Source organism: Natrix helvetica, assembly GCF_964273705.1.
Source record: "Natrix helvetica genome assembly, chromosome: 1".
Taxonomy (NCBI): Eukaryota; Metazoa; Chordata; class Lepidosauria; order Squamata; family Natricidae; genus Natrix; species Natrix helvetica.
In genome coordinates, this window is record NC_138548.1 from 197990433 (window position 1) to 198006769 (window position 16337).

At 42.4% G+C, this 16337-nt stretch overlaps 1 protein-coding gene across 2 annotated transcripts in view; it reads left to right on the plus strand.

Moving 5' to 3' along the window:
• Nucleotides 1-301: 301 nt before the first annotated feature.
• The window catches only part of GPR173 (G protein-coupled receptor 173), a 34008-nt gene continuing 17972 nt past the window's right edge, over nt 302-16337 (plus strand). The window contains exon 1 of one of the 2 annotated variants that reach the window (XM_081937145.1): nt 302-1286. The gene's annotated coding sequence lies outside the window, so the exon portion shown is untranslated. The remainder of the gene's footprint in view (nt 1287-16337) is intronic. The other variant, XM_081937148.1, reaches the window with a different exon arrangement.

Below are 16337 nucleotides of genomic sequence, written 5' to 3' on the forward strand. Positions count from 1 at the left end.
GCCGGTGAGGGGGCGAAGAAGAGAATTGAACTAAACAAGGTGCGTGTCTTTTTATGTCTCTATGCTTTTCCTTCCTGACTCTACATAAGCAATGTTGACCTATTCGACCCTCGGACCTAGTCCAGAAGTTTAGAAACGAAGCCCTCGCCTTGCGTCCTCTCGTTTGCTGGTGAATGACCTATAAAAGCCGAATTCCCGGAACTGAGGTTGGCTTCTATCAAGAATTTCCCAGAGTCCCCCTACCCCCAGAGGCACTTGGTGCTTTCCACCAGCTGCTCTTGGTTCTTGCAAGTGAAAAAGGATGCTCCCTCCTGCCCAAATCCCTCTCTCCGCCGCTGGGGCCGAAGCTATCCGGAAATTCCCGAGGCTTCCCTCTCCCGCACCTTCTCACACTCTCACTCACACACGTACAGACGGGCGCGAGCGCGGGCGCGCGCGTCCACACACACACAGACACACACACACACGGCGCGCGCGAGCGGGCGCGCTTATCTCTGTCCATTGTCCTCCCTGTTAGCTTCCACAGCCATTTCATCCAACGCCGCTTCCTGCAACACGCTGCCCTTTCCTCTCTCCCATGGCAGCCGTCTCGCGGACTTGGACCTACAGTCACCACCAGCGGCTTCTTCCAACGAAGCCCGGAGATGCTGGGGCCTAAAGTCCTCTCCCCCTCCCAGGCTAAAGAATCTTCCGGTAGACGGGACCAAGATGGCTTGACTTCCACTTCGACAGGAGCAGTTGAATTTGGGGTCCTTCCTGGTGGAATCCCACTGAAAAAAATGAACCGAGCCACAGCTAGTTTTTGAGAGCTGTGAGATTTGAGGACAGACTCAGTTGGGGTGTAGTGCAATCTGATGCTTTGGTTACCCTGATGAAACTAATCCCTGGAAGAATTGGTGAGCGTCTGGTTTTTTTGACATCAGAATGGATCAGTCTGGAGATTTTTTGTCTTAAAGGGAGGGGGTTCCTGCTGGTTGGATTTTAGTGGAAATGGACTGATCTAGGTGGGACCCGGTGGAAGAAAAACCTAGTAGACTGGATTTTGCTGCTGTCTGTTTGGGGAGTCAGACTAGACCAGCTTGAATTTCACGGGGAAAAATGATGGAGTAACCTTGGTCCAGACATGGCAAACGGAGCTCAGTTCTTCTGGATGCATCCTTTAAGCTGGTGGCAGACTCTGCTCTCCATCCCCATCAACTCTCCTCCTCCTCCTCCTCTTCAGCAAGGGCTGATTTTGCCATTCTCCTAAGCAGTCAACATCATCTGAAGGAAGAGAAAAAAAAACGGTAAAGGCTTGGATTATTTTCCAGTTCCTTATACCTTACCCAGGCTGACAATAGAGGGAGGGGGCAGGATCACGGCCTGCAGGAAGAGAGAAGGGAGAGGGGGCGATCCTTTGAAATGGCAGTTTCCCCAGCCCCATTTCTTCCTGGGAGAAGGACTGGCCCTGTCTCCAAGGCAACAGCTCTGGGGCATTCCTAACCAGCCTCCCTAGATAGGGTGTGAACCCTGAGCTACCAGAACAGGGTACAGTGGATTGAGAGGCAGCCTTTCGAGTGCCATCCATCTATTGTCACGTACCCCCAGTCAGCCAGTTGGGATAGTATTTCTACCACTCCTCTGATTAGCCAGACTGGAGAAGCGGAGGTGAGCAGGCCCAGTCATTAGACAAAACCGCATGCTCAAAACTGGTGATGCAGGATTGTTGTCTATGGCCATTCCTTGCAAAGTCCCCTCCTGCTTTTTTCCCCCTGTGTATTTCTCTTCCTGTATCTCCACCTCTTCATAGATCCACTTATTGCTATCTCCCAAACCAAGAGACAAACACACGGATCCGCTTCCTATCCTATGCACTCTGCATCCTAGCCGCCACAATAGGAAACCCCCCTCTCCTCCTACTCATCCATCTCTGTCTTCCTGCCTCCTCCCCTGTATTGCTTTTCCATTTCACTCCTTTTCAGATGTCTCCATGGAGCCACCACCTGTTTCCTCTCTTCCTTTACATGGGGGGAGGAAGCTAAGGGTGGGGACAGCTCTTTTTTTTTTTTAATCATTCCCATGTGCTCATGATCAAGCTGGGTGTGGGAGTCTTATTTCCATTTTGCAAGAACTACCTTGATCCCAGTTCTTTTGCTGCTTGCTAATCTTTTGGTCCTTTGCGCCCTGTTGCTCTTGAACCCGCACCCAGTCTTCAATCCATGGTGGCTTTTCCTCCAGGGTATCTACATATGCATTTCTCTAAAAACATGGAAAGCAGAGGAGAAAGACTGAACGCATCTCATGCTGAAAGCTCATCATCCCACCTCCAAATCGTCACTTGAGAAGCAATTATCTAGGCGTGATCCTGACTATGAAACCGAGACACTTTTGCAACAGTTCCATTAGCCCAGTATATACGTTATTTTTTTTACCACTTATATAAGTGGTAAAAATATAACAAATGTCTAAAGTTCAGTGTCTGCAGAATGATGAAGTAGGGTGAGGGAAGGAAAATGTAAAATCCCTTTGTTCTCATCCACTAAGGCCTAGCTTGTGTTTAGCAAGCTGTCAACTGAATCTAAAGGATTCTTCACTCAGTTTGATGAGCTGCTTTGTCAAAAGAAGTACATTGATTTTGAGACATGGTATTGATCCTTCCTAACTTCCCACCAGGGGTGGGTTCCTGCCAGTTCTAACCTCTTCTATAGAAGAGGTTCCAGAAATCTATAGTGCCGTTTAGAACCAGTTCCAGCTCCCCCACCCCCCGCCATTTCGCACATCATCAAGATGAAGAGTGAGAGGAGGAATTCTGGGAGTTGAAGTCCACAAGTCTTAAAGCTGTCAAGTTTGAACACCCCTGAGGTTTTTTTCTAAAGGGTTAGGGGTGCAAGGGTCTTGTAACTTGACAGCGTTAAGATTTGCGTGCTTCAAATGCCAGAGTTTCCGAGCCAATGTTTTTGGTTGCTAAGCAAGAGTGTTGTTAAGTGAGTTTCACCACATTTTACAAGTTGGCCACGCCCACCCAGTCACATGGCTGACAAGCCATTCCCACCTGGTCACATGGCTGACAAGCCACTCCCACCCAGTCACATGACTGGCAAGCCACTCCCACAAAGCAGGCCACACCTACAGAAGAGGTTTAAAAATTTTTTGAAACCCACCATTGCTTCCCACCCACCTGATGCTATAACCGAAATTGGTAGTAAGCTATGTATAAAACATAAATATTTCTTTTGAAAACATCTGGATCAAAATCCCTATTACAAACTACAATAAAACAACATTAATTAAAACTTTGTTTTGTGTCACTCTGATGTTAATTTAGAGGTGTTGAGCTCAATGCTATTAAATTGTCATCTAAAGTTCTGTCAAAGACAAATTTCTTTTGGAACAAATATTCCAACAATTGTGCTTGTATACAAGGACCAAGTTTGTCTTTCACCCTTGAGCCAGTCATACTCTGTCACGTCAACCTACCTCACAGGTTTGTTGTTTTGGGGGAAAAGGGAAGGAGAGAGTGTCATGGATATAACCTTGTCATGGATAAAACACCTGAAGGAAAAGTGACATATAAATAACACAATCATAGATAGCCACTTATCTAGATATCTTTGATTAGTAAATCATCTTCATATAATTAGCTAGAAAACTTCATAAAAGTTACCTAGTTTTATTTCAGAGATTAAATAAGAAGGATATAAGCTTGGAAATTAGATTACTAAAAAACAATCATGTGCTAGTAACTATAACCAATTTATTTGCAAGGTTGAGTAAACTATTAGTCAGAAATAATACAACTTTAGATAATTATATTACTCCCCTGTCACTGAGATAAAGAAAATGTTACTGGTCTGTCTGGAGAGTTTAATAGCTACACTTCCTGCTTTAAAATTAGCAGTAAACCAATTATGTGTCACAAGGTAATCTAATAAAATAATACCAGGAATTTATATTTATTTGCTTTTCCCTAAGATCTTAATAAATCAACTGTTAATCTATATAGAAACTTCCGTTATTCTAGACACTAAAGTAGAGCTATAATTTCTATGGTTAAGAGAGTAATAGGGGCTTACTAGGATTTTTTAGTAACTATTGCTTTTCTCTTGTTCATAAATACCCAAAGTGCTTATGTATATAAAAACTGGTGAGAAAAACAATGTTTTTAATGTGGCACGGTATCAGAATCAGCTTTCATTAGTTTATTGTAGCAGGTATATTTCACTGGAAGTGTCACTTACCTATGTGTAAATAATCACTGTATGTAAATGAATGTATAATTGTGGATGTGAGGCATGCATGAGGATATGTGTCCACGTGTTGAATGAGTTGTGTTGTGCAGTATAGTTCTTAAGGTTTATTCAGTCATTAAATCCTGATTTCAGTAAAACTTTCTCTTTATAATTATATTAGAAATTTCTCTTATGCATTTGCATTGCTTGGAGGACCTCTTTAGAAGATGCTTTTGTTTCAGGTCACCCAAATGTATACAACCATTTTTGTGAATGAACCTTATTTAGTGAACAAGGGTGCATTGTTGCATAAATGTATGTATTAATCTATAAACCATATTATTTTTCTTGATTTATTCATGAATTGGATTTCATTGAATTATAAAATTCTACAATTCAGTCAGTTTCCACCAAACAATTTGTACTTCATAATTATAAAACTATGTATAATTTTTAACATGTTGCATCTGCCATTCATATTAAGCATAATTATTCGTAGATCACCCAGATGAGAGAAATCAGTGAAATGGAATAGGCAGAAGGATTAACATTTTTTGCCCTGTCAACCATGTTCAACACGACCTTTTCCTTTATATGTGTATCACTTGATATACACATGGAATAGGATAGACCCAAATCTTTATATGGCTCAGATTAGAATGAATGTGTCTCATTTTGTGCATTAATTCAGGCCCATGCATTTCTGGATACCTTCAACATTATTCTAAGGTTCATGAAGCAGTTTAATATAAATTGCAGCTGTGTTACTAAACGTATTTTACCAATATTATTTTGAGTGTGTTGGTACTGATTATAATAACAACAGGGATTACTGTTGAAGAATGCAGCTCCTGATTGACATCCTACTCTCCATTATGGCTGACAGGTGCCACTTCAGAAAAGAATATTTGTAGCTCAGGTTTAAATTGTGGGGTCCTTGGTGGTCTCTGAGCTTGTTTGTTATCTTGCAGATATTTCATTACCCAACTAAGTAACATCATCAATGGTAGAGGGGAGTGAATTTACCCTTCGTTTATATACAAGTGGCTTGCCCTATTAATGTTGGTGAGTTTGTTCTTGGTGGTATCTTGATTAGGCTATTGTTTAGACTGTTGGATTGTTTTTTGAGTTGTTAGTTCCTTGACAGGAGTATTGTTTACTATTTGATGGCTGACCTTGTATTAATCCTGGTGTTAATCTCTGCTTATCCTCAGAGATCTGTTGATTGTATCAACACCCAGATAAACAGAGATTAACACCAGGATTAATACCAGGCCAGCTACAAGCAGTAGACAATATTCCCATCAAGGAACTAACAATTCAAAAGTCAATCCAATAGTCTAAACAATAGCCTACTCAAGATACCATCAAGAACAAACTCACCAACACTGATACAGCAAGCCACTTGTATATAAATGGAGGGTAAATTCACTCCCTTCTACCACTGATGATGTTACTTAGTTGGATAATGAAATGTATGCAAGAAAACAAAACATCAAAGACCTTTCAGGTGTCACTCTGTTGGAAGAAATGTCCTTCTGGGTTCGGCTCCAAGTGGGGAAAAAGACACTGGAGACATGGAGGCTGCTTGGAAAGATGGTTTTAATGGTGGACAGGACCACATGGCTTGAGTCCTGAACAGAAAAGGTGATCACATGCTTCAATGTTGGTGGAGAAGAAGAGAAGGGAAGAGAAGGAGTGAAGAAGGGTTTACAGGGCTTTTTATAATCTGTTCTGCCCCACCTATCTGTTTCCTGTTCCTGTGTAAGAAATGTATTCTGATTGGTTGCCACACTCCCATGGGCCCGTGCAAGGGCAACCGTCTAGGCTGAGTTTTGAATCCAGGTTTGGTTGAGTTCAGATGCCATGTGGTCAGTTGAGTAAAAGGCAATATTATCCTGCCTTAATCCCATCACTCTGGAGTTGAAGAGGAGAACTCTTTATTATGTAAAGTGGACTAGCTTGGCCTTCTTAATGGCCCATTGACAAAGTGGGGATGGGCAGGAAGCTGCAGGAATTTACTTTGTGTTTAAAATGTGTTTCTCCCTTTTTTTCACATCCAGGGAAATATTCTGCCTTTTTAATATTTCCTAGGATATTTCATTTTTCTGGGAGAGAGCTGGGTGGTAACTTCCAACAACTCCTACAATACCAATTGGTTGGCCTTGACTGTGGTCCTTCACCAATTCTATTCCTGTGACAATACTTTCTTCTTATATATACAGAGACTCAACTGTGCAAAATAGTTCTTAGACACTCTCTGCAGTATAGAATTTAGAATAATTTGCCATCTGAGGGGAAAATCTAGATCAGGGATCAAGAGTTGGGCCAAACACAAGCACTTAAAATAGTTGTGGCTCCTGTCTTCAGCTATTCCTAAACTCTAATGGGACCAAAACTAATAATGACTAATGAGGAAAGAGATCTTGGAGTAATTTATATTCGAAATACATTTCAGATCTTGGAGTAACATTATGCAATGCAATGAAGGTGTTGATATAGTGTATATGTGCTGTAAAAAGACCAAAAACATGTTAAAAAACCCCATTTTACAACTTTTCTTGCCACAATCGTTAAGTGAATCACTGGAGTTATTAAATGAGTAAGATGGTTGTTAAATGAATCTGGCTTCCTCTTTGACTTAGCTTGCCAGAAGATCGCAAAAAGTGATCAGATGACCCCAGGATATGGCAACCGTCATAAATATGAGTCAGTTGCCAAGCATCTGAATTTTGATCATCTGACCATGGGGGATGCTGTGACGGTCATAAGTGTGAAAAAGGGTCATGAGTCACATTTTTCAATGCCGTTGTAATTTTGAATGGTCACAAAACAAACTGTTGCAAGTTGAGGAGTGCCTGTTTTATAAGGCATGTGTGTGTGTGTGTGTGTGTGTGTGTGTGTTGCAACTGTATCTGGAATACTGCGTGCTGCAGCTCAAAAAGGATATAGTAGAGCTAAAGAAGGTCCCTATGTGACATTTGAGGTTTTCTAGTTTAGTAAGGAGAAAGGATAGGCTTGGTGCTGACTACCAGCTTGACTGGTTTCAAAACAGGTTTGGACCAATTCTGGGAAGTTGTGGGAGTTAATGGCTATTAATGGCAGTGTGATTATCTCTGATGTAGAGACACTATTGGGAGTTCTGTATGGAGTTGGAAACTGTCAGGTTGGGGAAAGGTTCATCATTGCAAGTCAGAATTATCACATGTCCCTGTTAGATCAACCTGTGCAATGCAAACCAATGTATCACAAACAGACATTTCCTTCAGACGATCCAAGTAAGTGAGCCAAGCTACATGTAATAGGACAGGAGAAAGCCTAGTTTAAATCAAATGCCCCTTTTAGTAGGTATAGGTGGTTGAAACAGCTTAATATGGGACAGTAGGATAGAGAAGCTGAACAAGGAAAAAAAGCCCAACCAGAACACGGTTCAGATGCTAGCAAAATGCTGTGCAACATAGAAAAAAGCCTTTGCCAGCCTGATGTTCTCCAGCTATCTTGGGGCTGCAACTCCCAGCCCAGCCTTTGCTCATTATGGTTGTGGATTATTATTGCAGTCCCAAGACATCTTCCGAGTACCAAGATGGGGGAGACTGCTATAGAGAAAAGGCTTGAGCAGTGAACAGCAGCAAGAATGTGCTTGGGGTAGATTTGTGAGAAAATGATGGAACATAGAATCATAGATCATACATTGTGTAAAACCGCTGAAATTTATAATGGATCTTTACCACACAGGTAAAATGCCTTCATGTAAATAGGTCTTTATGTATCTGCACATTTCAGATTAGGGGCTATTTTGATGGTTAGGAAATGAATGCGTTCACTAAACATGTTATCACATTTAGAAAGTCCCTTTCAAAGTTATTTTTTCTTTCTGATCAGCAAGCTAAATACTAGCAAAGGTGTTGATAAGGCTGTTGATGGAAATAAGGGAAGCCTTGTTCAAGCCCAAGCTGAATCTTCTACCTTTCTTCTCGAATTCTTGTTGAAATTGAGAAGTGTCAGGTTACTGGGAGGCAGCATGAAAGAGATTGAAATATTTGATAGTTTTTACTGATTTCCCATAGTTTGTCAATATTTCTTCATCTCATCAACTTTAAGATGTGTGGACTTCAGCTCCCAGAATTCCCCAGGATGCAGATTGAGGAATTCTGGGAGTTGAGGTCCACACATTTTAAAGTTGATGCAGTGGAGAAATAATATTCTAGGATACCCTGGAGGTAGTAATTCTACCAATGAGTCTATTTTCTCCTGCTTTTGCTTTCTATCTTATCCTTCCCTCTTTCCCTTCTCAGCAGAATTTCTGCCTACCCTGCCTTTTTAGATGGTGAGGAGCTCATCTTATTTCTACCCTTAAAATAGTGATGATTAAAATATTTGTGCTGGTCCCAGGAATGGCTTGTCTCAAATGCAGTTCAACCCTTTTCCAAACAGATATGCAGACTTACAAAGAGAATAAGGGAAATACTGTTTTCCTTCTGGAAAACAATTCTAACAATTCTAACCCTAACTCTCCTGTACCTATACAGAAAGGTCATATTTGTTAATAGGATAATGGTGGATAGTACTTAGAGAAGGGAACAAAATGCAGGTGAGGAGCAATAGTAGCTGGAGAGGAAACTATACTGGGCAAGGCAAGTATTGACAACTCAAAGTGACTTCAAAAGTTGCTGGTCCTATATTTATCAGGTAATATCTAGGGTTGAGACATTATAGTACAGATGAGATTTCCAATAATGTATCATGGAAGGGAGCATTGCTCAGACTAAAGGGACACTAAGACCACAAGGACATTTAAGAACTTCTATTTCAAGAGGCATGGTTGTCTGTAGGCTAAAATGTGGTCTATATAGCTGTGGGCTGCCTATATATATTTCAGTGGTGGGTTTCAAATTTTTTTAGAACCTCTTCTGTAGGTGTGGCCTGCTTTGTGGCAGTGGCTTGCTGGCCATGTGACCAGGTGGGAGTGGCTTGCCGGCCATGTGACTGGGTGGGCATGGCCAACTTGTAAAATGTGGTGAAACTCACTTACCAACGCTCTTGCTTAGCAACCAAAATGTTGGCTCAGAAACTCTGGCATTTGAAGCACACAAGTCTTAAAGCTGGGATGTTCAAACTTGACAGCTTTAAGACTTGTGGACTTCAACTCCCAGAATTCCTCCTCTCGCTCTTTATCTTGATGATGTGCGGATGGGTGTTCAAACTTGACAGCTTTAAGACTTGTGGACTTCAACTCCCAGAATTCCTCCTCTCGCTCTTCATCTTGATGATGTGCGGATGGGCGGGGGGAGGGGGCTGGAACCGATTCTAAACGGTTCTGTAGATTTGTGGAACCTCTTCTATAGAAGAGGTTAGAACTGGCAGGAACCCACCCCTGATATATTTCCTGTACCATCTTGAGGACTATTTGCATTTAACTGAATGACAAGGAATGAATAACCTAAGCTTCCCATAAGCAAGTTACCTTATTGTATTTGTTTGTTAAGCTGAATTTACTGTAGAATTTATCTCCAATTGTTTTGCTTTTGAACAAAATTCTTTTCATTCCTTTTCATCCTTTCATTCCTTTTACTTTTTTCAGACAGGTTTTCTGTGCCATTAGAAGAATTGTAATAGGTGTTCTCCCCCACACTTTGTCTGCTAGGGCAAGTTTTACACCTTACTGTATTTTGGGCAGTTGCTGGGGTTGTCCTGTCTTGGAAACAGGAATTCTTCCACTTGATGTATTAAGCTCTTTTGACTTTTTTGTCTCAGCCCATGAATTTTGGAGAAGTCCCTCCTGTGCACTCTCCCAAGTCAAACAGTTGTTACTACTTCAGCTCCTGAAACAAAGTGGATTTCAGGTGAAAATAAGGATGCTGTTATAGACTGATAATATTCTTATTCTCAGGAAAGAAAATTCTCATCTTCCCACTATTACAAATAACTGGAAGTTCTTCTGCATTTTCTTCATTATTCTCAAATGTCATAGTATCTCCAGCAATAGCTTACATTAACTAATATGAACTAATGTTTAACTCTCATAGTGGATGCCTTCCTTACAAAATAGGTGACGGCAACTCAAATTCTGAACAGGAAAAAGAAGTTGTGTCCTAGTGTTTTTTATGTATATTTATCCAGGCTGCCCCTAGATATGCACCCCTCCCCTCTGTTATTTAACCTAATAGCCATACACATTAGCAACATTTTGAAAATGCATTTTAAAAAATCTCTTCATTTATTAAACCTAGGAGAAATGCAATCCCCCATGCATCAATTTTCCGAATGCCCCAACGCTGTTCTACAGTATGTACAGCAACAAATGAGTTGGATTGGATCTGATCCCCAGCTACAGTATATATTATGCAGACTCTTGAGAGAATTAAGCTTCTCTCAAAAAATTAGACTTGCTGGTGGGGGTGGGAAAGGTGCAGTAACAAAAGGCGACCCTTAATATCAAAGTGACATAAGAACACAATCCTCATTAATTTATGATTTTCACATATCAGAGGGCTTTGTTACTTGTAGGAAAATTGCATTTCTTCTAGCTCACGGGGATACTTACGTCTCATACTCATTAAGTCATTTGTCGGGTTGGCCTAGCCCAGTGTTGGCGAAACTTTTTGGCACTAAGTGCCGAAACGGGAGCACACACATGCACGTGTGGGGAGCACCAGAAATCCAAATAGCTGTTCCATGGCCCATATTCACGCGCCAGGAAGCTGAGCTTCTGGTTTCCAGTGTGTGCATGCGTGCCGGTCACCTGTCTTTTGGTTTCTGGCACGTATGCGCATGTGAAGACCAGCTGGCCGGCAGGCATGCACACACCGGGGAACTGTTCTTCAGTTTCCAACACTCCAGTTCATGTGAACCAGGCAGCAGCTCTTCCAATTTCTGGTGCTCTGCGCATGCAAAGACCAACCGGCCAGCGCGCATGTGCACATTAGAACCTGGAAGAGCAAGGGGCAATGGCTCTGTGTGCCACTTCCAGCATGCATGCCACAGGTTTGCCATCATGGGCCTAGCCCAGTGGTGGGCAACCTTTTTTTTCAACTGAGCCAAATCTCGCCAAAACCACGATTGAAATTTATTTTGAGAGCCACATTTTTAAAACCGAAAATACATAGGATGGTACACTGTTTTTAGTTTCAATAAACTCTGGCATTTGAAGCACGCAAGTCTTAAATCTGTCAAGTTACAAGATCCTTGCACCCCTAACCCTTTAGAAAAAAAAAACCCAGGGTCTTCAAACCTGACAGCTTTAAGACTTGTGGACTTCAACTCCCAGAATTCCTCCTCCAGTCATATTGGCTCAGGAACTCTGGCATTGAAGTGTGCAAGTCTTAAAGCTGTCAAGTTGCAAGACCCTTGCACCCCTAACCCTTTAGAAAAAAAACCACAGGGGTCTTCAAACCTGACAGCTTGAAGACTTGTGGACTTCAACTCCCAGAATTCTGAGAATTGAAGTCCACCAAGGGCATCAATCATATTAGCCCAGGGATCTGCAAAATTGGCTCTTAAGACTGGTGGACTTCAACTCCCAGAATTCTGAGAATTGAAGTCCACCAGTCTTAAAACAGCCAACTTTGCAGACCCCTGTGTTAGCCCAAAGCCTGGTGCTGGGCCTTGCTTCCCCATTGGTGGAGCCCCAAGAAGCGAGGAGGGAGAAAAAGAGACGGAGGCTAAGGAGCTTCCCCCCCCGCCCCCCCCAGCAAAAATCTAACCGGGGAGCCGGGCAGTAGCAAATTAGCCAATCATGCGAGGAAAGCGAGGTCTGACCGGCTCTCTGTTCTAATTCCCCGTGAAAACTGTTGCCTCTGAAGCGTTTGCTCTACTGTTTGAACCTTTAAGCGCCCCTTTCCCTTTTTTCTTTTCGACCCACGCGGCGTGATCGGCTAATTTGCTACTGCCCGCCCGGCTCCCCTGTTAGATTTTTGCTGGGAGGGGGCGGGGGGGGAAGCTCCTTAGCCTCCGTTTCTTTTTCTGCCTCCTCGCTTCTCGTCCCCGCCCGACTTCAGGATCCTCCCTAATCATTGTGGGTCGAAAAGAAAAAAGGGAAAGGGGCGCTTGTTTTGAAGTGCCCGAGAGGAGGGAGGGGAGCGGGCGCCCGGCACACAGAAGAGCCGCATTAAAATGTGTAAAGAGCCACATGTGGCTCGCGAGCCGCGGCTTGCCGACCACTGGCCTAGCCCACGGGTAAGACAAACTTTTTGCAGCATAGTTTTCCTCTAGTGCTACAGAAACTGTAGCAGGACATGTGAACCAGAACTAGAAGCAGCTGGGCCCAATTTCATCATTTATCTTCAGGACCTAATGGAGCAGAAAGGCATGATATAAAATAAATAAGAAATGTTAGGCCATTATTTTGAGGGAAGTAATGTTTTAAGGTGAAACAGATTTGCTAAGCCCAGAGATGGTAAACCAGTGACATGTGTCAAATATGACATACCACAATGTTTTAGGTGACACACCAGCACTCACTCACATCCACAACAACTATATGAGAATGAAGTATGCTCTCACACAACCTCCAGAGCCTCAGAAAATAAACATGAGAACAGGGCATGCTTTTGTGCAGTTTTTGGAGTCTAGAGGCCGCGGAAGAGCACTCTTCAAAGCCGCTTCTAGAATAAAGGCCTCATGTGATCCAGAATAGGTCACAGCAGGGACTTGTCAACAGAAAGAGAACACTGCCTGAAGGCAAGGTGTGCAGCAAATCCTGGAGAACGCTGGGCTGTGAGGGACAATCACACTGTTCCCCAAGGCTCATGCACCTTGTTGAATGGCATGAGATGGACTTTTGGAGTAGCAATGGTGCTAGGCCTGCTCAGCCTCAATGATGCCACCAGGTTCCCCTGTTCAGTGCGGCTTAGATAGGTGGGTGAATTATTTTTCTTTTGTTCAGGGTGGGGGTGTGGCATGCCAACAGAGTCTCCAGTAGTCTCTCCATCCAGTAACATCAGGCAGAGTGGGGCACTCCAGTCCATCTCAATTTAACAATTTAATCCAATTGGTATCCCAGAAGCACTCTTTCTTTATTATGGAGCCTGGTATCTGGAACAGAGGCCTAGGGTTAGTTGTGGGTACTATTAGGGCAATTGCAACTACTATACAGGTAGCCCTTGCTTAATAGTCAGTTGCTTAGAGACCAGTTGAAGCTATGATGCACTCCCCCAGAATTACTTATGACCCAGTTCCAGAGTTCTGACAATTGCATCTCTACTCCCTATGGTCATGTGGTTGCATTTTGTGCACTTAGCAACCGGTTCACATTTATGGCCATTTGCAGCATCCTGTAATCACATGGCCATGATTTTTGACTTTTTTTTGCAAGTTTCTTCCAAACAAACATTCATGGAAGAAAATGAGTTTGTTTAACATCTGTGGCTTTTGCTTAACAACCACCACAAAAAATGGTGTAAAATCAGGCATAGTTACATAGTGACCGACTTAACAACTTACGACCATAATACCTATCCATGGGGACCACATTCCCAATCTCTTCATTAGGGCTTAGCATATTTGCAAGTCAGGAAATTATGATGGACAAACAGCAGTTGTAAAAACAGTGCCTTATGCTAGGGGTGAATCAACCCATTGCATGTGCAGTGCTCCAATATTTCTGATTAGAAATCTGGAGACAGAATGCAGTCATAATGCTGTCCTTGACACTTGGTAGGAATGTATCAGATGACAGGCATCCCAAAGAGTTAAAATTTCTGTTGTAATACACAGATGCTTTGTAAATAGCCCAATGTATGCGTGCAATACTTTTGCTGTGGATGGCAAGGATGGGCAAGAAGTGTTTTTTGTGGGTGTGTGACTAATTCAGTATCCATGCAGATGAGTCAGTCTGAAGAAACTGCATGACACAGCTCAATCTGTTTTACAAATTCCAGCGAACACTTACTCTCCCTCTCTCTGCTCCTATGACCAGGACACTGAAAATATATTTGCAGGTGGGAATATTGTGGAATGGCCTACTCAGCTTAGATATATGAATGTACGGAGTACAGAAAAATCTCCTGAAAAAGTTCTTTTTCTTCCAGTCCAAGGTCATCTACTGAGTGTTGCTAATAGCAAAGGGGATAGATGCCCTCATGGGAGGTGGAACCCTCCCTTCTCTCTTGCCTCAGGCCACACACAATCCATGTATCCAAGGGAGATGGGTGGTATGAAATATCAATCAATCAATCTGGAGTGTATGAAAAAAGGTTACAGGTACATGTTGTTATAGGGATGCAGAATTCCTTTGTAAAACCTGGGATTCCAGATTAGGATTCCCTACCACTATGCAGAGGATGCTGAGATAGTTTCCTGGATGGCCCCACAGTCCCTTGCATGTTTTATTCAGAAGATATAGGGCAGTGATGACTAACCTTTTCCGACCGAGAGCTCAAAGCACGCACCCGAAACTCCCAAATGAAATGCACGTGCGGCCCACACATATGCGCATGCGGCCCCTGCATGCCCATGTGGGCCCCCTGCACTTGCTCCCGCCCCCCCGCACGTGCCCCCCCCCGCGCCTTTGTGGCTCCCCGCACAAACACCGCCCCTGCGCATGCGTGGCAGAGACCCAAAGACCAGCTGGCTGGCATGCATGGCAGAGCTGAACTGGGGCAATGGCTCACGTGCCCACAAAGAGGGTGCTGCGTGCCACCTTTGGCATGCATACCATAGATTCGCCATCACGTGTACAGGAGCATTGCTTGAAGCCTCTCAATAATTTATCTTCCTTGTCAATAAGTTATCGTCCTTGCAAGGTAACTAATGGAGTGTGGGCCCTAAACTAGGCAGATTTGATTTAATATCCTCAGGAAGGAATTCATGCTAAGCTCTCATTTTTAGATATTTAATACATTATAGTTGTGTACTTCCACATACTATGTGTGTCCTCCATTAGACACGATATACACTAAACCACTGTTTTATTTATTGTGGCTTAGTCTCTAAATATACAAGTTTTTAACTGAATTTATTGTTAAAGAACGTGGGCTAAAGAAAGAATTATTTGGGAAAGACATTCTCAGACATTGCCAAGACAATACAGGAATGACTGGAAAGTCTTAAGAGGCTTCAGTGTCAGCCTTTTCAATGTATTATTTCAGAAATCCTAAATATAATTCCAACTGGAGCTCCATAAAAAGAATACAAGATATATGGTCAAGCTATTGCCCAAATATTATTTTACTTGTCTCATATAATGTTTTTCATGTGTACAGTATTTGTAACAGTATGTACTAAATATGAAAGGCATAATTCACATACCTGTTTAAACATGGTACAGATCTGTGGTGAGCCAAATAGGGGTACAGTTGACTTCAACTGTACTTGGCAAAAGGCCTTATTTCAGACATTTTTTGTAATATTTTTGGAAAGGTAAAATGGTAGAGGTAGTCCTCAACAATTGAGCCCAAAATTTCTGTTGTTAAGCGAGACCTTTGTTAAGTGAATTTTGGCCCACTTTACAACTTTTCTTGCCACAGTTGTTACGTGAATCACTGCAATGGTTAAGTTAGTAACTTGGTTGTTAAGTGAATCTGGTTTCCCCATTGACTTTGCTTGTTAGAAGGTAGCAAAAGGTGATCACATGACCCCCAGGGACGCCACAACCTTCATAAATATGAGTCAGTTGCCAAGCATCTGAATTTTGATCACGTGGCTATGGGGATGCTGCAATGGTCATGTGTGAAAAATCATCATAAGTCACTTTTTTCATTGTTGTTGTAACTTCAAACAGTCACAAAATGAACTGTTATAAGTCGAGGACTACCTGTATGTCTTTAAAAACTTTACCTACTTATGATTTCAATGTTAGCATTTTAAAGGATCAGAAGATTATAAACAGAAAATAGTTAAAGGCAAGTTTAAGAGTGTAGAGAGGAAGAAAATACCTCTGTACTTTATCAGCTCCAGTCCTGCCCCACTGGTTACCAGGGGGTCAGCTAAACATGACTAGAACCCTCGCCATAACATAGACTTCAGGCTTGTTGCTTACTAAGTGCTTTGATGATTAATTTGTCGTTTTAATAAGCTACTTATTAAAGTATATCTCACTGACAAAAGGAATAGCAAGGAATAGTCTGTGATGTGCCAGAATAAAGAATGACAGATGTCCTTATAGTAAGAGACTGCTCCCCTTTCCCTCTT